General features: G+C 40.0%; 1 protein-coding gene across 3 annotated transcripts in view; it reads right to left on the bottom strand.

The window, feature by feature from the left end:
- LOC121706587 (cadherin-22-like) overlaps nt 1-27,609 on the bottom strand; it is a 128,512-nt gene that overhangs the window by 83,184 nt on the left and 17,719 nt on the right. The window contains exons 1-2 of one of the 3 annotated variants that reach the window (XM_042088458.1): nt 16,784-16,880; nt 8,339-8,426 (exon numbers count right to left, since the gene is read on the bottom strand). The exons of 1 other annotated variant lie outside the window; for it this stretch is intronic. The gene's annotated coding sequence lies outside the window, so the exon portion shown is untranslated. Of the gene's footprint in view, nt 1-8,338; nt 8,427-16,783; nt 16,881-27,609 lie in introns of those variants that run through there. One more of the 3 variants, XM_042088457.1, reaches the window with a different exon arrangement.

Below are 27,609 nucleotides of genomic sequence, written 5' to 3'. Positions count from 1 at the left end.
GTTATTCTTTTCATAATTGTATGCTATGTTTTGTTCTATTTACTTACCTAGTTAAACTTCTTCACTGTGTCTAGATGTAAACTTATTCAATGTGTGTTATCATAGATCGTTTTAGTCTTAGTCCTAACAATAAGCTGGATGGTGTCTGGATTGAGAGTTTGTTCAGGAACTCACACAACATTTTTTTTATTGTTTGTTAAGTCTTCATGTTCAATATGTAAAGCACTTTGTGTTGCACTTTGAGCATGAAAATTGTGCTATATAAATAGACACTTACTTACTTACCTTCCAGGCATTATTGAGGAGTCTGATCTACAAATTCATTTGTCGCCTGAACGTCTCCCAGAACAGCATTGTTATGCTGCTGGTAAATCTTAGGTTTAGTGCCATACAATACCAATCATCACTATAGAAACACTGGTATAAGTGTTTAATATTTTCTATTTTCTATTCTTTTCTGTATATGGTATATTGTATATCTTTATCTTTTTAATGTGTATTGTATGTCATGTATGTGTCTTCTGAATGGACCTTGAGTCTGGCAATACAAGTTGATGATGATAATTACATCAACACAGAGTCCCTCAGAGCTAATCTTGCTCTTATCAGCAAAAGGTATGATGAAGAGAACATACTGTATTCTATAAATGTTGGGTTTCAAAGAATCGTTCTAAGCTCAAATATCAGCCCATTCCACATTTCATAATAATTCCAGATCAAAATCACTTCTGTCTACAAATGTACACACACCAACTGTGATGAAAAAAAACAAAAACAGTCCATTAGAAACAGATCAAAATCCACATGGTTCATCTGCATGTATTTTGGGGTGGCAGCATCTGAGATCTCCACTATAAATAGTTGATTTGTTTGGAGATAGAGCTCGGGTAGCCCGAAGGCATTTCCTGCGCCTCTTTACACAGAGGCCTCCTCCTGTCTGTGAGATGGCATATTGTGGATGTAATTTCCAGCACAGTGAAGTCTGCCAGGCACTGCTGCTTTTACGCCTGAAAAATCCATGTCAGGGCAAACAACCTCTCTGTTCGGCGCTCGTGTCTGATGAAATTACCTCAAAATTGACAAAGCCCATAATCATTTGCGCAAATAATGGCAGATTTGAATTTTAGGAAGTATTGGCCTTCACCCACGACCTGTTCCTGACCTTACTCCACTGTGTATACAAAGCCTTTGTAGAACCATCCAGAGAAAATATAAGTGATTACGGAACACACAACAAAAATATGATGCTATTCAGACCTATACGGTATGGAGTATTGTAATCAAATGCAGCACACATCCTGAAACCATTTTATATGTATTGATGCATGATATTGCAGCTTTTTCTCAGTCTGCATTGCAAACAGTGAAGAGGATAACTTTCATGCACTGAATGCAGATGTATTTGCATTTCTGACAGCTACACAGCAACCAGTGATGTACATATTTGACTTATTGCCTCAACACCAACTCTTATGCCGTGTATTTGTAGAATAAGCATTCACACACAATGCCATAAGCTCAAGCATTCATATTAACTGACAAGACTATCATTAGACACTAGTGTGCATTGCTTTCTTCTTCACCTTTATCTGGCTTTCAAGCAAGGTGTGTGTGTGTGTGTGTGTGTGTGTGTGTGTGTGTGTGTGTGTGTGTGAGAGAGAGAGAGAGTGAGTGTGAGAGAGATAGACAGACAGAGAGAGAGAGAGAGAGTAAACAGAAGGGGTCCTGTGCGTGCGCAAGGCATTCAGCCTCCAACGATTCCTTCCCTGTCTGTGCCGTGAGCAGTGAGTCAGAGACAGATGACTGACAACGGCAAATTAAAGGCAAACACAAGATAACACAAATCAGACCCACTCCCACAACAAGCCCATCAGTTCTCATGCAAATAAACACTCCACTGCCTGAGTCAACATGTTCAGACAGACCTACTACTTGTTAGACATCTCCACATCGCCATCATTTATGTATATTATAAAACCAACAAACACAGAGAACAGAACATGCTTACTAAACCCAAAGATACAGTGGTGTGTGCGTGTGTGCTTGTGTGCGTGCTCGCGTGTGTCTATGTGCATTACTTTCCTTTTCATTCAGATCTATCAGAGATACAAAGCAGCAGCAGACTAAGAAGGGAGTGGAGTGGGCTACTGATAGAGAACCTGGCAAACAGACAGAGAAAGAAAAGCGAGAGAAAGAGAGATGAAAGGGGGGAAGAGAGGAGGAAAGAGACAGCAAGAGAGAAAAATGAAGAAAAGGGCAGAGGGGAAAAGGAATAAGTAGAAACATGACACAGGTAAGGAGCAGGGAAAAAAAGACAAAAGAAAGTAAAATATGGAGGAGAGAAAAAGGCAGAGAAGAGATGATGAGGGAGAAACAAGGAAGGAGGGGTAGCTAAGGGATTCAAAGCTGTTGCAGACGAACCATTTGCAGACAAATGTTGCAGATGAATCGTTTGTGCCATAGCTTTACTCTGTTGGCACCAAACTCAATCACATTCTCCTCATTCCTCACTGCGTATTAGGCTAGCAACCGAGTGCCCCTATTTCATTCCTTCAATTAAATGCCTGCTCTCACATAATTAACAACTGTTTTGTCCACAGATCAATAAAAAGCTGTTCATTAAAAGTCCCTTTGCTTTTTCAAGATCCCCAGGCAAATTTCTTTAATGGTATGAAAAAGGTGCCTGCAAGAATTTGCATTTGGTTAGAGCTGAGTAATTCTGAGCTTTTTAACACAAAGAAGGGTGGGCAGGAAGAAAGGCAAGAATAGAGCTCAATGGATTTGCCTCAAAAAAGAAACAAAATCAGAGAATATTCACTCATTTTAAAATTGAATGAAAATACATATTTTATTATTTTTGCATGTACCACATATATTCTCATGGAAGGACAATAGATAGATAGATAGATAGATAGATAGATAGATAGATAGATCGATAGATAGACAGAGACATACAGTATGTGACACCAGGTTTCTGTTTGAGGACATCCAGGCTTTGCCAGGCTTTTAGATGCCAAAGATCACACGGTGGAAGGTGATCAAACTACTCCAGTTCTCCATATAGGAAATCAATAATCCCAACGGAGGCTCCCTCTGACACCATGCCTGGCAGCCAACCCCCTCTGACTGCCACTACTTACACTACTTATGGTGCATAACATGCTTATGATCAATACTGATTTCCACACTGGGAGCTTTTAGCCTAGCGTGGCCTTGCACACTTGAGATGCGTGGCATTGCCAGTATTTCAGATCCACTATGAAATCCATAAAGAGATGCTCCGCACATATAACTCTGAAATATGCCAGATAGTCTTTCTTCTCTAACGTCATCAGTAGAAGTTCAAACAACATTTGCGTACTATTTTCAACCGTCAAAAAATGAACAAATCCCCCCTCACAATTAGTGCCTGAACAACTTTGCATCTTTTTTCCAAGGTAAAATTGACAAAATCAGACTCAACAGATCTGTTCAATTACTAATTCAACATCCGGAACTTCCAGCTACAAATAGAGGGAAATTTAACTTGATGTCAAAGTTCAGCTTGACAGACTGTGAAACACTTGGAAAAAAAACGGTACAGAATCTCAGGTCTTCCACATGTGGCTTAGACACTCTTCCTACAAATTTCTTCAAAACTGTTTTTCACCTTAGAGCGGCAGATGTCCTTCACATTGTAAATGTATCATTGATGACTGGCACTTTTCCTAAGTCACTGAAAACAGCTGTTGTAAAGCCACTTATATAGAATTATATAGAACAACCTGGATACCTCCTTGCAAAACAATTACAGGCCCATATCCAATCTACGGTACCTTTTATTGGCAAACTTATTGAAAAAGTAGTCTTTAATCAACTAACCACAAAATGGGTATTTTGATTACTTTCAGTCACGTTTTCGGGCAAATCACAGCACTGAAACAGTTCTTATTAAAGGAACCGTATGTAAGAAATGTATTTCAAATAATCATAAAATGGCCCTGATATGTCACTAGACATTAAGAAATCATGTTCATTTCAAATACTTATATCACTGACAACAGTTGTCCGGCCAGGATATTGTCATTTAAAAAGTGAAGTTGCAGCCCTCAACTGATGTTGATGTTGTCATGTTGTGTTTTGGCCTGATGCGCCACCCTCCACCTGTCTACTAATCACGAAGTCAGTAGTGTTTCGGCATCCAGGTTGCCAGCTCTGCTATTCAGGGGGGAGGGGGAGGGGATACACCGCTCTACAGTAATTTGAAAGTGATTGCAGTACCAGTTTTGGCCACAATCTTACATACTGTTCCTTTAAGGTTTTCAATGGTATACGGCTCAATACAGTTAAATTCAGGTAAATACAGCCAATTCAGGGCAAATATCAGTAGTAGTGCTACTGGACCTTAGTGCAGCATTTAACACTGTTGATCACAATATTTTACTACACAGACTAGACCACTGGGTTGTATTTACAGGCATAGTTATCAACTGGCTCAAATCAGATCTACAAGAAAGGAGCTTATTTGTTGCCATAGGCAACTGTACCTCAACACCAATGTCCTTAACCTGCAGTGTTCCCCAGGGGTCGATTTTGGGGCCACTATTATTCAATTTCTATATGCTCCCACTTGGACAAATCATCAAAAATAATTTGATTTCATGTCATAGCTACAGTATGCAGATGACACAAAAATTGACTTAGCTCTGTCGCCAAATGAATATGGTCCCCTAGAATCTTTTTGTCAGTATATTGAACAAATCAACAACTGGATGTCTCAAAATTGTCTTCAGCTGAACAAAGACAAAACTGAAGTAATTATATTTGGTAAAAAGGACGAAAGACTTAGGGTTGCCACTCTCCTTGACACAAAAGGGTTGAAAGCAAAGGATATATACTGTTAAAAAACTTGGTGTATTAATTGACAGTGATCTAAATTTCAACAGCCACATGAAAGCAACAACTAAATCAGCTTTTTACCACCTCAAAAATATTGCCAAACTTAGAGGGCAGATGTCAAAACATGATTTAGAAAAACTCATTCATTATCTCCAGCAGGGTAGATTACTGCAATGGGCTTTTCACAGGCCTTCCTAAAAAGACTATCAAACAGCTTCAGGTGATACAAAATGCAGCAGCTAGGGTTCTCACAAAAACTAAAAGTCCCTGCAATGGCTTCCAGTAAGTCACTTTTGAATTTACTTCAAAGCACTACTGCTTGTTTATAAATCAATAAATGGAGCAGGACTTAAATACTTATCAGACATGCTTCAGCACCTTCTCGACCTCTTAGGTTTCAGGAGAAAAACCTGTTAGTAAAACCTGCTGTTAGAACTAAACATGGTGAAGCAGCTTTTAGCTGCTATGCGGTTCAGATCTGGAATCAACTTTTGAAAGACATCAAAAAGACCCGAACTGTAGCCAGTTTTAAATCTAGACTTAAGACCAAACTGTTCTCAGATGCCTTCTACTAACTGCATTGAGTTACAAATTCTGAGTCTGCCTTTAAATTATCCATCACCTTGTTCTTGTGTCTTTTATTTTGTCTTTTTTACTTATTCTTTATTTTTAAATTATTGTACCGTGTTTTATGTTTTCTTTTTTATTATGATCTTTACCTTTTAAACTATCCTTTGACTATTGCCCTTCTATACTTTTATTTGCTATTACTGTTTGCTTTTGTTTATGTAAAGCACATTGAATAACTTCTGTGTATGAAATGCACTATAAATAAACTTGACTTGACTTGACTTGAAATACAAAGACAGCCACAGTGATCCCAGCTGAGAGATTAAACCTCTGTAGGTTGCTACAGAGTATTGATTAACACATTTGAGAGTGTGATTGTAAGACCACATCAGTACTTATACATTGCACATTGCACATTACACTTTGACTTTGTAAAGGATATCCTATGCAATTACGTAGATGTTCTCTATGGCAATTTGCTCTTCTCTGCTATAATTGTATGCAATTACAATACAGTAAAATAGGCTACATATTGTATAGTTGAAACAACAGGCTATATTTAACACCTTTATGCCGCTCTTGTCATTTTTTGTCAAGGTTGTCTAACATTCAGTGCTCTCATTATTCATGCAGTCCAGTACTGAATAGTCCATCTTTTCAGACATTAGATTGTGTCTGTTTGGTGGGCAATTGTGCTGTGTGCTTGTTTCTTTTCACTGAATTGTGCATGTGATCAAAGTTCTGCAACTCAAATGCTTTCTGGACAATGGACAGGGCCTACATCTAATAATATCTAATTCAGAATCTGAGCATCATCAGTTTGTTTGTGAGCTATACAATTTTTCAAAACCAATTTGCCAACTTTCTGCCCTGGTCAGTTTCCCCCAATTGGATTCCCCAGTGTCCCATTTGCCTCACAGTAGTATGCATTTTCTTTTCATTTTTGTGCTTATAAAGTATTGTAAAATTCCCCTTTACTACACCCAGGGCTTTCTCATTTCTGGGCATCACATCAAAAAAGCTGTATATTGTGTAGTTACAGAGCTATACTGCATACGCGCATAGTGAAAGCCCCAAATCAGCAGTCACATAAACAAGGCTGAGCCGAATTACTTTTACCGAGGTATTTTGCCGAGGTATTTTGCCATCTCCACTATGGTAATAACTGCCCCCATCTCCACCCCTAAGCATCCATCTGCCTGGTACTGCAATATCATGAAGCATGTGAAACAGGCATCAGTAAATATGGATACACCTTCAAATCACCTCTGAGTAGTCAAGACTGCCTTTAAGCAGAAGGAGATAATTTCCTCTGGAGGGCAACTGCCAACTGTCTGCGGAACATGAAAACCCTGCCGTGTAAAAAGCATCTTCATATTACAGGAGTAGCCTGCAGAAGAACCACATTTCCAATTCATAATAATGTCAGACTTACTGTAATGTAATCTTACCAGGGTTTTTTTTAACAGTGACCTGACGACTGAAAATCATGTCGTCCCACTAAAGAAAGCTGTTATACTACTAAAGAGAGCATTGGAAGATGCATGGCATGGGCCCTTTTGTATTTTAAAGCATGCAGAGGAAGAATTTATTCTATATATATTTATTTATATGAAAATATGGTCAGGCACGGTATTACAAAAGAGAGTCTGACCCTATTTCGAAATCTTTAACACACTTATGTTCGGAAATGAATTTACTTCACTGAGGTATTATGTAAAAAAAAACACACTGGATACATTCTATATTATTTATTTATTTGGTGAGGATTTATTTATTTATTTCCGCAAGATTACTTTGTGTGGATAAATATGCCAGCCTGCTGGTTGCTTAGAGACATCAGATTATGATGCACAATCAATTACAGATACTGGCAGATGGCGCAGGCAAATTTCCACACATAATCTGGACGAATGGATGTGCTTTGGATGAGAGTCCCCTAGATATGAAAATGGCAGACAGACAGACATATTAAGATACATTAAGGTCCGCGAGGTCGGTAATCCCCCTGAGTCAGCACAATTCCGCACGCATGTTAATCTAGTGTGCTGCCTGGGCTGCAACAGGGAGAATTGCTTTAGCGACAACTCAGGGATTTTCTGTGGCTAATCTGCTTGCGCCTCTCTGCCTTGACTTGATTATGGTAATCAGGATTTGATCATCTCAGGTTTATTTATTCATTAGAAACTTTGTTTACAGCGGTGAACCCCCACTGGGGTGGATCAAGCTTTTTATCAAGTGGTCTGATGAGAAACATTGTGATAGAACAATAACAATAAACAAGTCAGCCTCTCACAACAAATAACACATACATATTAATGTGTAAGAAGTAAAGAAATAATTAAAACAGTTTTGCCATTCAATAAAATAACAAATTGTATTTCAATATTAGAATACTTTTGTCAACAAGGGATATTTTCCTCAGACTTCAGCAATGATTGACAGTCTAAACAACAACTGTGACTTAGAAGTACACATCACACTTAAAAAAAAATGCCTTTCCATACAAGCACCCCATCGAGTGACTGTGGGCGGTTTTCTTTTTTCTACATAAGCATAATCTAGAGCAATCATATTCAAACAGCTTGTTATGTAAATGACTGCCTCTCATCCTCTTCTTGACACCATACCATTTAAATCGCGATACTGGTAGTTTGTGTTTGTGTAATACTTTCTTTCTTTTTTTCAATAAAACAATCATGTGAATAAACTGTATACCTACCAAACAATATGGCAGACACACTACTGCTCTAAGCTCAATGCTGAAAGAATTGAAAAGGTGCAGTGTTCTATGTGTTGACCTCACTTCCTATGGTCTCAGTGGGGTTGTGTAGAGATGTGGAGGAGAGATGTGAGATTATATTGAGTGGCAAACACGTTTTACTCTTACTGTGAGTGCTCTTGGAGAAACCTCAGACTCTTCTGGTGTCTTGCCAGACGGTTGATTTGAGTCCTACTTTCCCTTCCATCATGTCCTCCTGTGATGGGGCAAACAAGAAAAGTAATGTTAGATGTTTTCCAGATAGAGACAAATTCCTTTTTTCAAAATGGAGCTCCTAATTACAGTGAAGGGAGCGATGGTAATTTGCTAATGGACTAGAAAGAAAAAATAGCAAGGCAGCTTCTCTTTTTTTCAGATAAAAGAATAAATCCCTACACACTCAGCCAAAGAGGCCAGGAAGGAACTAAAATGGCTTTAGAAACAGAATCATTACACATTTGTTGCTCTCTCTTTCTCTCTCTCTTTCTGTGTGTGTGTGTGTGTGTGTGTGTGTGTGTGTGTGTGTGTGTGTGTGTGTGTGTGTGTGTGTGTGTGTTTGTCACAGAGAGAAGCAGACAGGGATGAGGAAGAAGAGACAGCTGTGTGTTGCTCATGTGAATGAAGGCATCACTTTGCTCAGTGAGTGCATTCAATAACCCCAAGACTTGATTTAATTACATCTCCCCGCCCCCGTCCCCAAAGATATACTACAAGATCCCCAGAGAGCCTTTCATGTCTATTTAAACTGCTTTAATTACACTTTACCAATGGCCCAACATACAGGCTTCATTCTGACAGCACACTAACAACATACATCCCTCTCATATCCCCATGGCATGCATAAACGCACTGTTTGAGTAATGCAAGAGTTATTGCACCCACTTTACTGCAGTCCCTCCATGCCAATGCCGAGGGGGTTTACTGGGGATATTGAATGTGCTTTCAAAGGCCTGATGAACTCCAACATGGACATACTTATGCTGTGAGGACTCACTGGTGACTGACGTTAAAGGACCTCCCATTGGCGAGAGGCTGATACACTTCATTTGCAGTGTGAGCTCTAAGGCACGAGCAGCAACACATCAGTGTCGAAAGATGCAGTTACTTATAGAAGCTCTAATGGCCTCTCACTAGTACAACAGTATGTATGTGTGAGTGAAATACCAAAAGGTAGAACAGATAATCAAGCACAACAAGCAACCTTCACTACCACTTCAACGTTATTATTTATGTCAACATCAATGTCAAAACATGACTGAAAACAAATGCATTTTTTATTCAATATTGGCAGCAAATCTGCAAGCACCTTAGCCCAAGAAAACTACAGAGCAGACAGTGAGATTGTAGACAACTGTTTCATCTGCAACTGTTTCAAGATTAGCCTATATGAACAAATGAATAAACTTGATGAACTAGGAATTCAAAAAAGGTATAGGCTACTGTAATTCACAGATGAAACTGAGGTAGCCCAGCACAAGGTCATAATTCATAACCACATTAGTTGGAACTACTAAAGTTGGGAAATTATCTTGGTTCAAAATTGCATAGCACTATATTGGTTGATCCGACAGTTTTGGGAAACCGTTGTTAAGTTAAGATATTGGTCAGTTGAACGATGCATCGTACCATGCTAGTTCAAAGCTAACCTCTGAAAAAGTGCTAGCAACATAACACATGGCCCTATGTTGACTTCAGCTGCAGTTGGGGGGCACAAATAAAGCCCAAAAACAGGCACCCTCATCCTACCAGTCCAAACCAAGTTTGATCCTCTGCAGCGATCTTCTCTGTTGACCTGGACTCAACCACATACAGTCAGTCTTAGGGAATTCAGAGACTATCCCCCATGACCCCAAACCTCCAGTAGAAGCATGACATTATTTACTACTGCTCAGGATGGCAATTGTAGGAATTGAGAACACACACGTGCGCACGCGCGCGCACACACACACACACACACACACACACACACACACACATAAACACACACTTACACTGCACTGGGATTCTACTCCAGAGAGAATTCAGCAAGACTTCTGAAGGACTGAACAAATCTGTGCCGTGATTTAGATCAAAGCGGAGCATGCCGCTACAGATGTTGAAGTGTGCTGTGTTTAATAGGCTTGTGAGATGTCTGGACTGGAACGGCTCCTATCACGATCAATCTAACGTTTTGTTTTGTGCTTAGAAAGCAAATCTGTGTGTTGCATTCAGAGGCGGTAGGGTGGGGTGAGTGGGTGGGTGGGGTGGAGGGCGAGGGTAACAGTGGCGAAGCTAAGACGAGCATGCGAGCTGTAGTTTCTGTTATGTCACATTACGGAATCTGGTCAAAGCCTTTACACTACCTCCTGAAAGCTGCATTACATGGGTGACAGAAGTAGCCTAATGACACTTTCATTAAAGCAGTTTGCAACTTTTACTTTAGCTGAACAAAATAATTACACAATTTAACAATTAAATTGCTATACATCATTTGGACATTTTTCTGTCTATATACTATAGGTATTATACAGTTGCATTGATTTAAGAAACCAAAACAAACTGCTTATTAGTGTTGAAAATCTGCCCTCCAATTATGGGTATTAGATCCTGAACACCATACAATGTGAGCAGATGATGAGGGATCTAATCTCTTTATCAAAGCAGCACTTGTGCAGCTGCCAGGCAGGATTGTCTGCTTGGCGATGATTTGATCCCCAGCACCAGGCCCGGCCCTGCAGTCTTCCGCGGGGGGCGCTGTGAACGTTTGGGGTATTAGCAGACAAGCGTGAAACAGTGCCATCGAGCTTTAATGTGTCCTCCTGAGGTGCTGGTTCAGAAGCCGGCTGCTAAGGAGGATAAACGCAACGGGCCCGAACCGCAACCCCCCTGGCCTTGGGCACACTGAGCTCTCTCTCTTTCTCTCTCTCTCTGCCTCACTTACTTCCTCTTTCCCCTCTCTCTCGCTCTCCACCCACCCTTCTCTATCTCTCCCTCTCTTCTCTTCTCCTCTCCTCTCTCTCTGTCCCTCTAGGTCTGCAGTGCTTAAAGCCACTCTTTTTTGTCAGTATCTCTCGGGTAACTCATGTGGGTGCTCCTCTGTAGTATGAAGAGTCTGTCTTCCGGAAGCACTATGAATGCTCATCAGAACAGGCTATTCCCATGTGGAGACAGTATAAAAAAACATACAGGAAAGCCTATGGTATGTAAAACCCTGTAAAACATGTTTCAGACAAAACATTTCATGTTAATGTATAGGTTTTACATTTTAATAGCTGACTAAACCCTGACTGAATGCTTGTTAAAATAAATTTTGGTCCGCCACATTTTTTGTGCTAAAAGCACTGACTACAAAAGCCATCTTTGTACATCCACGTGGACTACACCTCAAACTTTCAAGCTCAATTTCTGTTGGTTCCCTGCTCGTCACACTATTCAGAGTAATAATAGATTGAAAACAAAATAGAGCGGATTTCAGTTGGATATTTTTCACACGTTATCAATTATATAACGTCAGGTAGCATTGACCGACAGAGACCTTACAGACAAGGATGAGAACCAGTAATCCTATACAAGAATACAGGTAGGGCTGGGACGGTATACCACCCCCCCCCCCCCCCCCCCCCCAAAAAAAAATGGATTACTGTATGGATGAATTTTGTGCCGCCATCAGCCATTACAGCCAATTAAACTTTAGGCAGCTGCAGCAACTTCAAAACCACTGGACCAACTGCTTCAGACATGAAAGAAATAAGCAGTTTATCAGCAAGGCTATCATGATTTAAGAACTGTTACAGTCATGACGCTTAATGTTACAACGGTAGGCTACCGCACGTTTTAATGGCTGCATCAGGTTGTAACCAAGGTAGGTCCGAGGCTAGCCGAGGCCGAAACTAGAACATTTTTTCATTCTTTCATTAACTAAACATGTATGACTCCTTTCTGGCCAAATTTTACAGCTTTCACGTTTAACAGCTTTATGTAAATCAAGTTTGAACGGAGAGAATAGAAAAGTGTTAGGATTGTGCCAGTTCTCCCCTACTCTCGCATAGTAAACAAATGGAATGTTGGAACATCGCGCTCCCCAACACAAACGCGAAAGGTCGGATTCATTTTTTGAATGATACATTTTGAAGTTTTGTTGTGAAAACGGAGGGTTAGCTTACTTAACGTAACTGTGGTTCTCCGAGTATCAATGTCATACTGTAAGATGGTTCATCACATTACACATCATGACATTACGTAGGCCTACAGTACGTGTACACATGTGCAGGCCAATTATAGTGGGATTCAACTTCATGTAGCCTAGGCTAGCCACCTGCAGACGTCTAAGCTGACTGCATAACTCTGAGATTCTGCTACGTTTTCAAACCGGAATTGTGCATATATCATGGTTGTCATGGTTGAAAACGTCGAAGTCGAATCACCCAAATGTTTCACAAATATTTTTTTTTTGCGGTGATGACGGTGACGAGCTCAGACACGCGGTAGGGGTCACGTGACCGCGGTATTGCGGTAATGCGGTTACCGTCCCAGCCCTAAATACAGGATATGTTCATGTTTCAATATTACATCTAAAGTGGTTTAGTATGAACACAACTCTTTGAGACTGCCTGACAGAAGCGTCAAGAAAACCCCTTACTGCTGTTTGCTGACCAGAGCTCTCCATTGCAAGTGGATGAAACATCAAAAGCACTTGAAAGAAGTACTATACCAATAGCCTTTCTTGCATGTGTCGTTCTTTGGAGAAAAAAGTCCAGTGAGTGACCCCAGGCCTAGTGTGAAAAGGATCAGCTTAAGTCAAAGAGAAGTATCGTTAGACATGCAACATCAGTCCAATGTATTTGTCCATATTTCATGTCCAAAGTACGCAGAAATGAGAAAAAAAAGCCAAAGGCAGGGCTATGTAGTGGTATATACCTATAGTTGTGTGTGTGTGCTGTGTGCTGTGTGCATGTGTGTTGTGTGTGTATGCTTTGTGTGCGTCTGTGTGTGTGTGTGTGTGTGTGTGTGTGTGTGTGTGTGTGTATGCTTGTGTGTGTGTGTGCGTGTGTGTGTCTGTGTGTGCGTGTGTGTGTATGCATGTGCGTGTGTGTGTGTGTGTGTGTGTGTGTGCGTGTGTGTTAATATCTGAGTCCTTGAACTGTTCAATATAAGCCAAAGTGGATAAGAGCATATAAAAGGCATAGAAAAAAAAACAAAGAAGATATAACAGGACAGCACTATAGCTCAAGCACGCAAAGAGACTATTCCCTCTGTGTTGAGGGGATAGAGAGCAGTAATAGACCACCAACTTATTTAGCATGTATTGAATTCATTAAGATCTAATTTACAATGAGAAGATTGGTTTGAAGTAAGCGACCAACTGAATATGTAGTGGGAAGAGACAATATAATACTGAGACCAACATAGTGTATAGGTTATTTAAATTGATAAAGGACTGACAATTGACAAACAGATTAGGTTAGAATGCCTCCCTGCTTGGTATGCAGGTGTGTGTGTGTGTGTGTGTGTGTGTGTGTGTGTGTGTGCATTTTTTATGGATACTGTCAGGCTCTAGCGCTACATTCAAATACTGAAAAAACACTATCTTGTGTATAAAAAAACACTATCTTGTGTATAAAAAACACTATCTTGTGTATATAAAAAAACACTATCTTGTGTATAAAAAAAACACTATCTTGTGTATAAAAAAGTGACCCTTTCTGTCAGATTCAGCCATATATTCTTTCTGGCTAACTGCTGTGTTCTTCTTCAGCTCTGACAGTGACAGCTCGTACAATGTTGCAATATAATATGTTGCAAAATACCAACATTGCTGGAACTGTGGCTTCTCTCCCAGTAATGTGAGTCTCTAAAACTAACCTCATAACAATTCTAGCTGATACCATAGCATCTGAGAATGAGGAGGAAAAAAGATCAAGCTGGAAGATAAAAATATTAATGTTGGAATTGTCAAATACCCATGTGAATATACTCATCAACACTTATTGATATACTTTCCCAAATATATTTAGGAACATTATCTTTAAACAGAGCCTCTATAAAAAGGTCTGAATACACAGTGAGGAAGTAGATTTAAACATTGAATCTCGAATGAAAAGTATACTGTATTTATTTAATGGATGGCCAGTCCATCTCTTTGATTCCAGTCCATCTCTTTGACTTTCTAAAATGCAATAGAAGTGTTCATTACGCCTCATCTGCCCATTCACATACTGTCTCACCAATCAAAAGCATAATGCCGAATGAGAACACAAACCTATCAATTAAACCAATTCAAGGAAATCATTGATTCAATAGCAAGATTATACAATAGATCTCATAAGATTCCCACTCATCTCTGCATTGCACTCTCATACTCAAATGCCATGACTTTTCAAAAATTACACACAAATAGTCACATTTTCAGATTCAGAACACTTACTACTCTTCCTCCAACATACACATCACAAACGTATCACTAGATCAGTCACACATACTGTATGCATCGATTTCATTAGGCTACCTGCTTACAAAAGCAGCTATGGTCAGAGCCAATTTTCTTCACCACCACCTCCCACCACACACACACACACCATCTACACTTAAACCTGGAATGAGATGTCCAATCTCCAATCACATTTGAACGATAAAATATTGTTATACAAAAAAACGTAAACATAGACTTTCTGTTGGACAGTTACACTTGCAGCCAGTGATTGATCCACTGGGTATTTCCTAAAGCGGAATGTCCTCTTCTTTCCGAGTGTTGGTGTAACTCTCTGTGTTGTTTTCAATTCTGTTGACGTCTTTTGTTCTGCTTTTGTACTGTGATGTGATTTCTGTCTTTTGTGTCTTTTGCCGCAGAACAGGAACCTGCTGTTTTAACTGAGTTTAGCTGTGACTGTAAATGTTATTTTAATCCTTTTCTGTATAATAAATTAAATGAATTAAATACAATTTGGCCCACAGTACAGGAGGGCTGAGTGGATGAAAAACATGCATGCTTTCAGGGGGCAAACCCACAGTTATATTCACTGAATTTAAAATGCTGCAGTTAAATGTGATTTTTATGTCATTTAAGTCCTTTTGTTTCCAAGCAAACATTGTGCTAATTATGTGTAGATCATAAACATGGGAAATTACAGAATTTAGCAGGGCAGTATTTTACTACTCCATTATCTCAGCAGAAATCCAAAATTGTTCCATGTTTTCACCTATGATGACACCTACTGTCCTCACCTTGCTTTGCCAGTACAAACGAATGACACACGATGCAATGGCAGGGATTGCAGGTAATAACAGGCATACACAGTATGTAATTCTAGCAATCTTACATGATGCTGCTGCATGCTATTGTAGGATTGTGTTCCGCATCTTGGCTTCGAGTATAGGTCCCAAACTGAAGGGTGATTTTCCTCTGTTTATTGTTCTATTTTTTATTTACTGTTCTATTTTTGTAAAAAGATGCGCTATACTTCAAAGGTGTAAGCAACGTGCTTTGTCACATATTAATTAACAATCAACATTACATGGAAATCAGGATTTACTCTATTGTACATGTAGATGATTGTGCTGAACATGATGTCTGCCACATACGGTTTTCATGATTTTCAGGTTTATTCCTTATGAGGTGGATGCCGCCATCTCCAAGCGCCCGCCAGTTTTGTTGTTTCTCATGGGAAACTAAAGGAATCTGCATGACTCTGATTCTTTAGTATGAATAACTGTCATATATGGATCCATATTTTTACATAGATCCATTTTGTATGATTGTCTGGCAAATCGCCAGAGGAAACACATTGTACTCACACAACCTATAAAAGACATACAATTTCAATCCACCTGCCACCGCAACCTGACGAGTCACAACTCGATTTCAAGCACTTCCATGCAACTACCACTCAGGCAGACCCTTTGAATGCTGAATGAATTAGGTAACTAGAAATCCAGCAATTGAGAATTTCATGTCTGAATGTCCGCATGTATAAATTGTCTGTTTCGTGTGAGAGTTGAGGGAAGGTGCAGTTACACAGCCTCTCTTTCCCAATACTTTGTGTCACTGAAACTTAACCTGCCAGCAGTTGAAGTTTTGTATGCACTTCCAGATGATGGACTGCACATAAACTGGAGGCATACTGCATTCGGTAAGACAACAGCACTGACCAAGGTCAGATCATCTGTTAGAATCGTTATTAACGAATTTGTTAAAACTACTTAAGAATCCTGTTGTTTCACAATATTGCTTTGGTTCTTTGGTTAGGCATTCAGGCGACTAGTAGCACATGTGGTACTGTGAAAGAGGGCTGTTACGTATCCAAAGGGTACAACAATCAAAGTATTTGGACTGCCACCAACCAACTGTGATACAGTATCTGAAAACATTTATGAATAGGGCAAATTCCCTATCTGTCAACTGAACTATCGACAATAGTAAGTTATAGTAGTAAGATGAAACGTAAGAATGTTCTCACCCATAGAAAGCCCATATAACAGAGTAAGAGGCTTATCAAAAATGTTCACACAGAATATATACTACAGATCTGTCTCTTAGGTACGAACACAACGCATCATGATGTATCTTACAAAATCTAAAGTAAATAGAACATTCTTCACCTTACTTCATCACCACCACCACCACCACCTCATTTGAAGGCATGGCACACGTGCATGTACATGTGTCCACATGACCTTTGTAACTCCTTCCTCATCTCATTCTGAGCCTGGAAAAACGCTGCCAGCTGGGTTGTGGTTTATGATAAAGTTTTCTTCGGGCCATTTCTTTTAATCTGAAGGAAGGAGTAGAGCGGCGTCTGAGGACCGTTTCAACCAACATGAATCATTCGGGTTCATTTGAATTATCAGGTGCATTATTCATAGTCCACTACTAATTCAAAACAGACTATACGCAGGGCGATCAGTGCTTGAACTGGTTGTACGGTAACACACAGACAGAGTTAAACAGAGAAGGGCAACTGTGTTATCTCTCATCAAGGTCACATGTCAATCGTATAGTCCAAGCAAACAAGGATTATAATTACAGGGACAGATTATAACATTTCAGATCCAAGTTGAATTCCCATGGTATTCATCTTGTTTCTTTGTTTATCCCATAAGGCAATGCAACAGAGGGATAACTACAGTATAGTTCCCTTTAACCCCGTCATGCAGCTCCTCCATAAATGGCAACAGCCAGATGTGTCATTACGGTTTCTTCTGCTTGTCATGTTAATCTATGCGCGGTGCTTGAGAGGTCAGATGGCACGACCCTTTCAGCCCTTTGTGTCTCTCTTATGGCATCCTGGGGATTTCCTCAGGATTGTCCTAAAGCTGGGGTTTGATCGTTCCAGCTGTTCATTCATCGTCTCCCGTGCCAAACATGCTGGCATTTCCTTCACTTTGTTTACTTGTAGGTGAATCTGTGTCACACATGCAGGGAACCTTTGGCACTCCACTCAACCTTGTGTATCAGTATATTCCATGCCATATGTCCCTGTTACAAGGCTGGACTGCTAATCTGGTACACCAGGGTTTTTTTTTGCAGTGGTCCTGCAGTGGTCCTACATCTTGGCTTCGAGTAGAGGTCTCAAGCTTAAGGGTGATTTTCCTCTGTTTACTGTACCTCAAGCCTCAATGATTTCTATTTTTGTAAAAAGGTCCTACTGTATGTACATTGGGGCCAAAGATATTATTTTACATGTTTTTTTTATATTTGCACAGCAACTGTTCATTTTCTAAGGTTAGGGCTACTGACACTGAGTTGACCGAATGACATCTCTTGCTAGATACCGCCCCTCTGCTCCCCTTCTGACCTCTCTGTTTTGCTTTTGTCAGATGCGGTGGCTCAGTGCCAAAAATCTGTGAATGGGAAAGGGCATCAAAATGGATAAACCAAAGCACACACACACACACACAAAAAAAATCTAGATGGCGGATGCCACCAAAAGTGCATAAATAGCAGGCATATTTGCTACAAGGGGCTGCAGGCAGTAGCTTCAACATCAATACACGACATTGTGCAGCAACAGGTGGAGCTTGGAGGAGGAGGGGTGACTAGCCATGGTCAATGCCAGGCAGAGATGCAGGCGTGTGACTAGGAAGCTGAAAGGGACAAAGTGACCATGACAGGGCTAAGGACAGAATGAGCAGGAGGAGAAGTGAGCAAGATTGTGATTCACAATGACTCAAAGGGAAGTGACATTAGCAATTGTGTGCAATGCCACGATAAACATGATCATGATTGATTATTGTTTGATGATAATAACATAATGATAACACTATCATGGTGAGGCTGCTGGGATGCTTTTATCCATAGAGCAAACGCCAACATATTGTATTCTTGAATTGGATATTTTGAAATCATACTATCTTTGAATCTCAAACACTTATACTGTAAATGATGCTAAATGATGTTAGAAAAATAATTAGTATTACCGTATTTTCTGGACTATAAGTCGCACCAGTCAAAAAATGTGTCATGAAGAGGAAAAAAACATATATATTAATATATACTGTATATGTTGCACCTGAGTCGCAGGACCATCCAAACTATGAAAAAAAGTGTGACTTATAGTCTGGAAAATACGGTACTAGTATTACTGTAATAGTATTTCTGCTTGAATATGGAGATTCACGTCTGATAAGCAGGGAGTTAGTGAGTACACTGGTCAACTTGTACTATTACAGTAAATTGTTCTGGGACCTATTCAATCTCAAAATAGCTTTAAAAGGAGACAATGACCAGTGCCTAAAGGCTGTTAGTAGATACAAAAGTTCAAGAGGACCAAACTGGCGATACCACACTATTGATTACATCATTCAAATTTTATAAAGATTTTTTTAAGGGAGCTTGGTTATCCGATCATAGAATTTATGCAATGTAGGCTACTTAGTGCCAAGAAGATCACTCATAGAACAGCTGCTACTCCTGATACAGTCAACAGACACAATAGCTAATTCAGCATTGATGATACAAACTATTATTTGAAATTACACAGCAAAAAGGGTTTTAAGTCCAATACATAATAGTTCTTTGTCATGGTCATAATTCCTTATTTACTGTGATGCTATGATGCTGTTTCACTTTAATGTAAGGAGATATGCAATGACAGATGGCTTCATATTAATGAATATTAGTTTCTCAACCACTGATATGTGTAAGCTTTTAGAAACCATAGCATTCAATTTTCCCTGAATTGATGTTTTACTTGTGCCCAGATTGAAAATATTTGTTGGCCAAAGAAAACAAATTCCCCCTTGAAATGGGGATTGAAAAGGGAAATAAGAAATGGGAGGGAAGTCTCAAGAGTGGAGTGATTCCATCATTGTAACCATTTAAGTGACTGCTGGGAATACCATTTGGAATATGTATCCTGTTCTGTGTTTCATGTGTTTGCTCCTTAGTATTATCAGACTTATACAGAGTCCAATGCTATTATGCACCCATTTTAAAAGTACAGTTACTGCTCAACCTATAAGTAGAGCTGGAGTGTTGATTTATTGTGGGCTGTGTGCTGATAATTCAGGTATAACTTGGAAATAAAAAGTTGGTTACAGCGGTATCAAAAAACTTGGTTAAATTGAAATAACGCTCATGAAAGACTCTGAGAAGCTCCTTCACACTCAGGTCATCCAAGAGATTTCCCATTTACAAAGACACCGAGTCCTTGGTGAATGTGTTTTCTTCTTTCCATTGTTGGATGGTATCACTGACACTGGGGAATAGAATGTCTCCCTGTTCTATCACAAAACAAAGACATTCAAGGCACTGATCTGCACAGTGCCAAGCATTTCACAGAAATTCTTGAGCGACAACGATAAACAGAACAAAAGAAGGAATAGCTTTTGGCCCAGGCTTAAATATGAGCTTGTGTGCCTCATCTGGTGTCTGCCATTTAAAAAAAAAAAACATCTTAACCAAAAACTGGGTCTAAGATTCTGAAAGATAACAAGCCACTCAGGAACGACCTCTCCTTTCAGCTGATGTGTCAAGAGAGTCAAGATGCGACCCCTCAGTTCCATTACTCTCTAGCCCATCCAGAGCAGAAACCTACAAGGACGTAATGTCCCACTCTCTCAAAGATGGACTCCCAAAGGATTCTATCCATTAGACTGTTGTCTCTGTTGTTGACCCGATGACCATAACTAAAAGAAGAACTTTCCCATGCATGTGTGTGTGTGTGTGTGTGTGTGTGTGTTTGTGTGTGACAATCCAAATAATGGAGAACCACTGTGTACAACAAATGACAGTAAGAATATACAGTAGTTGAGACCAGATAGAAGTAGAAGTAACAGAAAAACAAGGTTGATTTTTGAAAACAAGCAAGAAGCTACTTTTGGGTTTAGCCTGTTGTTGTTGGTAGCCAAACCCAACAGTAGCCATTACACTAAAGGAAGAAGAAGAAGAAGAAGAAGAAGAAGAATTTATAAGAATTTCCTAATTCCAGAGAAATTCAATGAATTAATGTATCAGACGTTTTTACATTTTATGATAATAGTGCTACTCACATCATGGATCCAAGGCACATCTCCCATCACCTAATCCATGTCACCCCACATGTTTGGCTTTCCGTTTCCCATCCAGGGGTGCGTTTCTACAAAAGTTAGCAACGATGTTGCTTAACCACCATAGTACAGTACGACGCAACATTGGTGGAAGCAGTGGCAACATGTGTAATAGCCCACTCAGATGCAGTGATGACAGTAACACGTTACTTAGTAACGCGCAAAGATTCTAGAGCGCTACGCGCAAGATGGATTACTGGCAGGAGAATACATTGGATATATTGAAGTACGTTCTATGACTCTATGGGCGCCATTTTAGTAAGCTCAGGTGTCGTCACAGACGCTGGCTACCGTGGGAATCCTATGGCGCTGATCCTAAAATGTTAACAATATTTTGTTCTGTAAAACTGTATGTTGAAATTACGAGAAACTCAATAGACCACACCATGTCTAGACCAGTTAAATATATTGTATAAAGACAATGTCAAATTATTTCCGAGGGCAAATTAGGCTAGGGCACTGACATCTGTCCATCGTCCACCAAAACTAAGTTCAATGGGTCTATAGCCAGTGTTGGAGATAACGCGCTACTGAAATTTCGTTTCGTTCAACTTTATTGGGAAACGAAGTAGTCTAAAGGTAAATTTAAATTTCAGTAATTCGTTACAGTTATGAATAACTGTAACGTCCATTCCTGCATTAGGTCTACTCACAAAATCTGTCTAGCCTATTAACTTCCCGACAAACACGGGACGTCCCCCGGACCTTATGCCGACATTCACAACGTCCCCGATTGGTCCCGAACGTCATGTTCTCTAGCGGACGTTCCGGTCGTCCGGCGGAGGTCGAAGAGAAAGCACCTGTTTGACATAGGCCTACGCGTAGCCACAGGCGGGCCTGAACGGGCCTAGGCCCGTCTACTTGTCAGTCTTGCCCATCCGATTAGAGGGCTTTCCTTCGTTTAGGCCTACGCTCACCATCTTAAAAAGATGCGCAAGTCAGCACTGCCCTGAAACTCAAGAATCAGTCAAATCGCGAACAGCCACATCTCCGTTTAATTGTCAGGTGTGATGAAATACGTTCATATTCTACTTTTTATGTCATAAACATTGCATGCCTATGGAAAGGTTTTGTGGTAGGATTGTCCAATGGTCAAGCTGTTGCTTCAATTTGTGTTTTAATTTATGTGACGCACCGATGCTGGGTTCATCAGTTTTGCGTAAGTTTAAAACGTTTAGCCGACTGCGTAATTTGTCATTTTCGTTCTATAAGTTCCACTTTTCATGTCATGAATGTAACATGCCTATGATAAGGCTTTGCAGTTGTACAATATGGTCAATCTATTGTCTCAACTGAGATTCATGTGACGCGCGCACTGATGCTGGGTTCATGCTTGGCCTAGAACAGGAACATTTTGGAGAGGGAATGAGAGAATGAACGCACACAAGAAACACTTTTTAATTAAACGTAGGCCTAATTTACAAAGACATCGTAAAACACTGAAGCAGTCATACACATTTGCACAAAATGTTGCCGCGACGCAGCCTACGAATTTAATAAAAAGTAAATAATGCTCAATTAAATAAAGGCATGTGCTTAGACAGCCTATAAGTAAATAAAAGAGCCCGGTCATAATTTGAGGATTTAAAGTAGTATAGCCTAGTCCTAAATAATAGGACTAGAGCTAATTTATAACTCAAGCAAATTGTCATCATTGCACAAATTAAGTTCAACGGTTAGATTTATCTAGGCGTGTTTTAAGTTGGCTGCAGCCTGTAAATAGGCTAATGATTTTGAAATGATTTGAAAACGAACTTCTGTGGTCATATGCATTTTACATAGGCAAGCAGGACAATTTGAGAGTTTTTGACTACATGAAAACGATACAAATTAGTGTCAAGCACGGTTGTGTTTAGCCTAGGCCTACCATTTGCATTTATTTAAGTTATGAACATCAGACGCTTGAGTGAAATCTCAACCTTATTAGTGATTGATAGGCTATCACCCTATAGGCGCTGTGTTTAAGCAGGCCGTGAACAAAGGGTTAACTTATAGCCTACAGGTAGAAAACAGAAAAATTGTGATAATATAACGTTAGCTAAGTTAGTTTGCCTGCTAGCTAGCTTATCAGTAGGCTATACAGTCTCTCAATGGGATTTAATGTGATCTATAATTTACCAGTAGGCCTACAATAGCTACTTCTGTCTAAATAATAGGCCTTTACCTCTCCTTATTCAGTGTAAATTTGGAAAAAGATCAATCGGGCCTTTCACACTGTCAGTTCTTGCAGTTCATTACCGAGTAAAAAAAAAAAAAAACAGCTGGCAACATTAAAAACAGCTGTTCAGATGGGCTCATAGAATTGGAACTGTATAAAATGTTGCGCTGAGCTTACCAAAATGGCGCCCTGTCGGGCTCAGAGCGTACTTCATGCCTATGACGTACCTGATTTATCTTGCTCCGCTCTAGAATCTTTGGTAACGCGTTATGGTACGTTCAGACTTAGCGTCTTTCTGACAAAAGAAGTTATGCAGACCGCTTTTTCAGTTTGAAAAAAAAAATCTGCCAGCGTTCTTGTTCCAAAAAGCAGCCGGAAGCGTCTTTTTGCGATAGACAAAGTGACTAACGTTACGTGTGGGTACAAAATGTCGCGGAAGAGAAAACTCACATTGGCTATTGCTTTTGGTATGTTATGGTAAAGTTGTAAAGTCATGTCAAACAATTCCCTATGCTCAGACACTAAAACGAGTCTCTCGACCGGTGTTCTGTCACCTTCTCTATTTTTTACTTGGTTGTCATGGGAAACCACAGGTCTTGGTAATCTGCTTGTGATTGGTAATCCGTAAAAAAGGCAGCATGACATATGGCGTTTTTCCGCTAGAAGTTGAACATTTCTCAACTTCTGAGCTGCAGAAAAAGATGGTTGCAGTCACGTTTGAAAAAAAGCCGACGACTTTTTTTAAAACGCGGCCTATTTTGACCACTTTTTTCGGTAACGAGTAATCTAACGCGCTACTATTTACAAACCAGTAATCAGATTAAAGTTACTTATCTAAATCACTGTGCGTTACTATTTTTGTCATTTTCCTTAGTAAAAAGATATATTCTTTGCTTTCTTCTTGTCTCGGGGATTAACGTCATGTAGGCCAGTGGTTTTCAAAGTGGGGGCCGGGGCCACGGGGCGGTGCCAGGGGGGCCTCAGCAAGTTGGAAAGAAAAATAAAAGCAACAAATAAATACATTTGAAAATTTTAAATTTTATTTATTAAATTTTAAATATACCCATTACTATGAGGGTTGTTATACAATGCCATTATAATAATTTGTCGCATATCTGAACATTATTTTCCATGATAATGACTGGGAATAATAGTAGAGTGATAGCTCTCATATAGCAGAAAGCCCCAAATGTAATTTTACACACTGTATGCTCCATCACAAAGTGCTTGTGGCTAAAATAATTATTAGGATTAGCTTAATGTATTTTTTAATTTGCCGTAGTATTGTCGATGGGTTTAATAACACATCAAGGGGTCCTTGGCCAGAACCTAGTGGTATTTGGGGGGGCTTGTCAAGGAAAAGTTTGGGAACCCCTGATGTAGGCTATGCCAACCTTTTCAGCATGAGGACGTGTAAAACCATGACACAAACGTAAACACCAATGGAGGGAGGAGAGAGATGCACGTTTTATCTATACAGTCATTATTTTGAGTTTATGTCAGCTAAACATGACAACATTAAGGTACGTTGTACATTCTGTGCTGGCGACAAAGTGCTGTCTAGCTAGACATCCCAAGTCTCCCGAAGTTTTGGGAGTCTCCCACATATTGATATCCTGACGCCCGCAAATTACATAAAATCTCCCGGAACCTAGAGTGAACAAGAGCACGCAAGCCAGACCGGACTTCAAATCATGTGTGCATCTAAGTTTAACTGAAACTGAACTGGAGAGGGAGAGAGAGAGGAGTTGTGCGTGTGTGCCTGCAAGCGCATCCAAGACAGAGCAGCATCCTGGTCTGTTTTGCTAAATCAACCAATCAGTTTTCAGTGTAGCCTAGATGGGCTTATATCTCTTTTCTCCCGAACTTAATTAATCAGTTCAGTTAGTGTATCTAGGTACAGGAGCGTCATGGCAGAGTCAGTGCCCCTCAAAAAGGAACATTTAAGACCCATTTCACATCAGACTACACAAAAGTGTACCCAATCATAAGAGTAAAACATAATGATAGTATTGCACACTGCACTGTTTGTAACAGTGACTTTAGCATTGCTCACGGTTAAATGATTGCAAAATACTTGTTGAGGTGAGTTTAACAAGTGTCATTTCATTTGCATATTACTCAGGCCTATACTAGATGGCTAGTTGCCAAGGCTACATGAAAAGGCCAAACTACCAAAATCTACATATTTTACTATCACAATTTCTATCAATAGGCCTTCCTTATTTGGTGTACTGACTAGACATTATTGAACAAACATCTGCATTTCAGTATCTAAGTAAGTTAGGTTGGGATGTCTGCTATACATTGTTGGCATTACTGTTAAAATGCACTTCCAGTATAGTGAGTATTGGCAAAACCGGTTATCATTTTTATGTTGTGGCGGTGGGGGTGTTGTCGGCAGCTGCTGAAAGTAACTAATAAAGTAACTTGTAATCTAACTTAGTTACTTTTAAAATCAAGTAATCAGTAAAGTAACTAAGTTACTTTTTAAAGGAGTAATCAGTAATCAGATTACTTTTTCAAGGCGCGTATTGAGCAGTGAGGGGTTACAGTAGGTGCCTTGCTCAATATTTGTCATTATTTGTGTCTATTAAATATTTAGCTTAGGCTAAATGTTAAAAAATGTATAGCCTACCTCAGCGAATTTTAAGTTATCGCCCAACGATATTGTCTGTCTGGTGGCTCAACGGTAACATGGGAGAACACCACACGCGACCAGAGTTCATACAGTATCCTACCTGTAGCCTCCTTATCACTTTTGAGCAAGAATAGCCTGAGCATACGAGACACAACAATCGTTTTGGACCCTAAATATTTATGTACTATAGATAGTTACTCTACATCGAGAGACCATTAGGAACATGTCATCAGTTAAAAATAACAGTTTTAAGTAAAGTTGGACAGGTTTTTCTGGTATTTCCACGTGTCACACTAGTTCAACTGCACATACAGTAGTCAGAAGCAAGAGGGTAATCTCACCTAATGAGGGAATCAAACCTACATTGTCCTCATATTAAGTCAACTGCTTTAACTACTGTACCATTGATCATTGTATTTTTTTCCAGTGTCTATGAATAGCCTACCATAACACTAGCCTATCAAAACGTGCAAGCCAACACTCGAATTAACATAAGTAGCAAGAATGAGCCCAGCAGGGCAGTCTTTTAATGAACATTAAGCCAACAGCATAGAGCAATCATTGAGTCACGAGAAAAACAACCACTTTGTGATTTTTGGTTAGGCTTCTGCCTTATCCTTTAACACTCATGACATCACCAACCGGAACTACCAAGGAACGACACAAGTGCGACTGCTCAGGAGCAGTAGTTCCAACCACCAAATCCACCAAATCCATGAACCATGGTTCTAACTACAGGCTGCGAAAGAAGTTAGCCAACTACGCTTTCAAGAAACGCACCCCAGGTCGACAAGGTGAGTGCTTTCTACTCTCATCTACAAGAAAAACAGTGCAAACAAGGTATATACTCAGCCTGTGACTCTTTGTGTCTCTTCGATCGTGTTCCCAAAGCAGCCTGCTCTACAAAGACACTGCTATTAGCGAAGACAGGACTGACTGTCGGATCTATAAAAGAGGGAGTCTTCTGTGTTGGTTGAGCAAGTCCATTTAGACAGTGTATTGTAAGCAAAATGTTGAATCCAGGTGCTAGACAACCAGCAGTGGGGATCTCTCTGATTTACAAGGACCTTTACAACCAGACACATGAAAGGTAAAAAGAGACTAGGAGTTGCAGGAAGTGGGGAGTTTTAGACTACACAACACGGTGACTTGCATTTCACTAATTACAGATCCTAAGCATTTCCTGTTTCTCCGGTCTACATGTGTTACCCTTTGAAAAGGTATTCCATCACTCTAATGAAGGAAAAAGAAAGCAACTGAAGGCAAATAAATATATATGCATGGGCACTGTGCCATCTCCTCCATGCTGCTGTGAGGGCATTGCAGTTGACAGCGTCACAGCAGAAATTTACACTCATCACTCCCTCATTTAGCCAACCCAATAAATACATAATTAGATATTGTCTGAAAAAGATGTCGTTCTGAGTTTCTGGGCATCTTTGACTGATGCAGAACACCATTTGGGAGAACAGGAGTCATTTAACAAGTTTAAGAGGAGTCTGTCGTTTGGAGTTGGGTTTTTTTTTTCTGAATCCAAGCCTGGATCGTCGATCAGTTTGCAACAATGAAACATTCCACAGTGGCGCACAAAAACATGTTTGGATTCATGAAAAACCCATCTTTGGCCGCGGGGCTGGATCTCTCCGATGAGTGTCGGTCTCCCCAGAGAAATGACCTGTTTTGGGCTCCGGCCGCCCTTCACCTACAGCCTTTCCCGCAGATGCATCCTCACCTGTCAAACTCCACTGCAGCTGCGAACCAGCAAAGCTTTCATCCACTGTCAGCACCAGCGAGCCATCTAAACGAGCCTTTTTCTTAAGGAAATATGAAGCACACACGCGCGCGTACACTACAGTTCTCGCCTTCTCTCTGCCTGTCTCTTTCACTCTGTCCCTCGCCTCTATTCAACATCTCAGGTGAAACGGAAATACAAGATGTGACTCATGTATACTCGTAAGAACAGTCTTGTTATTTAGCAATGGTTACAGTACCTTCCAGAATTATTTGGCACCTCTGCTAAAATTTTCCGGTTCTTTATTTTCCTTTTTCTCAAAATAAATTTGCTTCCCTTCAAGGTTG

Source organism: Alosa sapidissima, chromosome 4, assembly GCF_018492685.1.
Source record: "Alosa sapidissima isolate fAloSap1 chromosome 4, fAloSap1.pri, whole genome shotgun sequence".
In the NCBI taxonomy this organism is placed as follows: Eukaryota; Metazoa; Chordata; class Actinopteri; order Clupeiformes; family Clupeidae; genus Alosa; species Alosa sapidissima.
The sequence above is the reverse complement of the archived record's forward strand: the minus strand, read 5'-3'. Positions and strand labels throughout refer to the sequence as shown.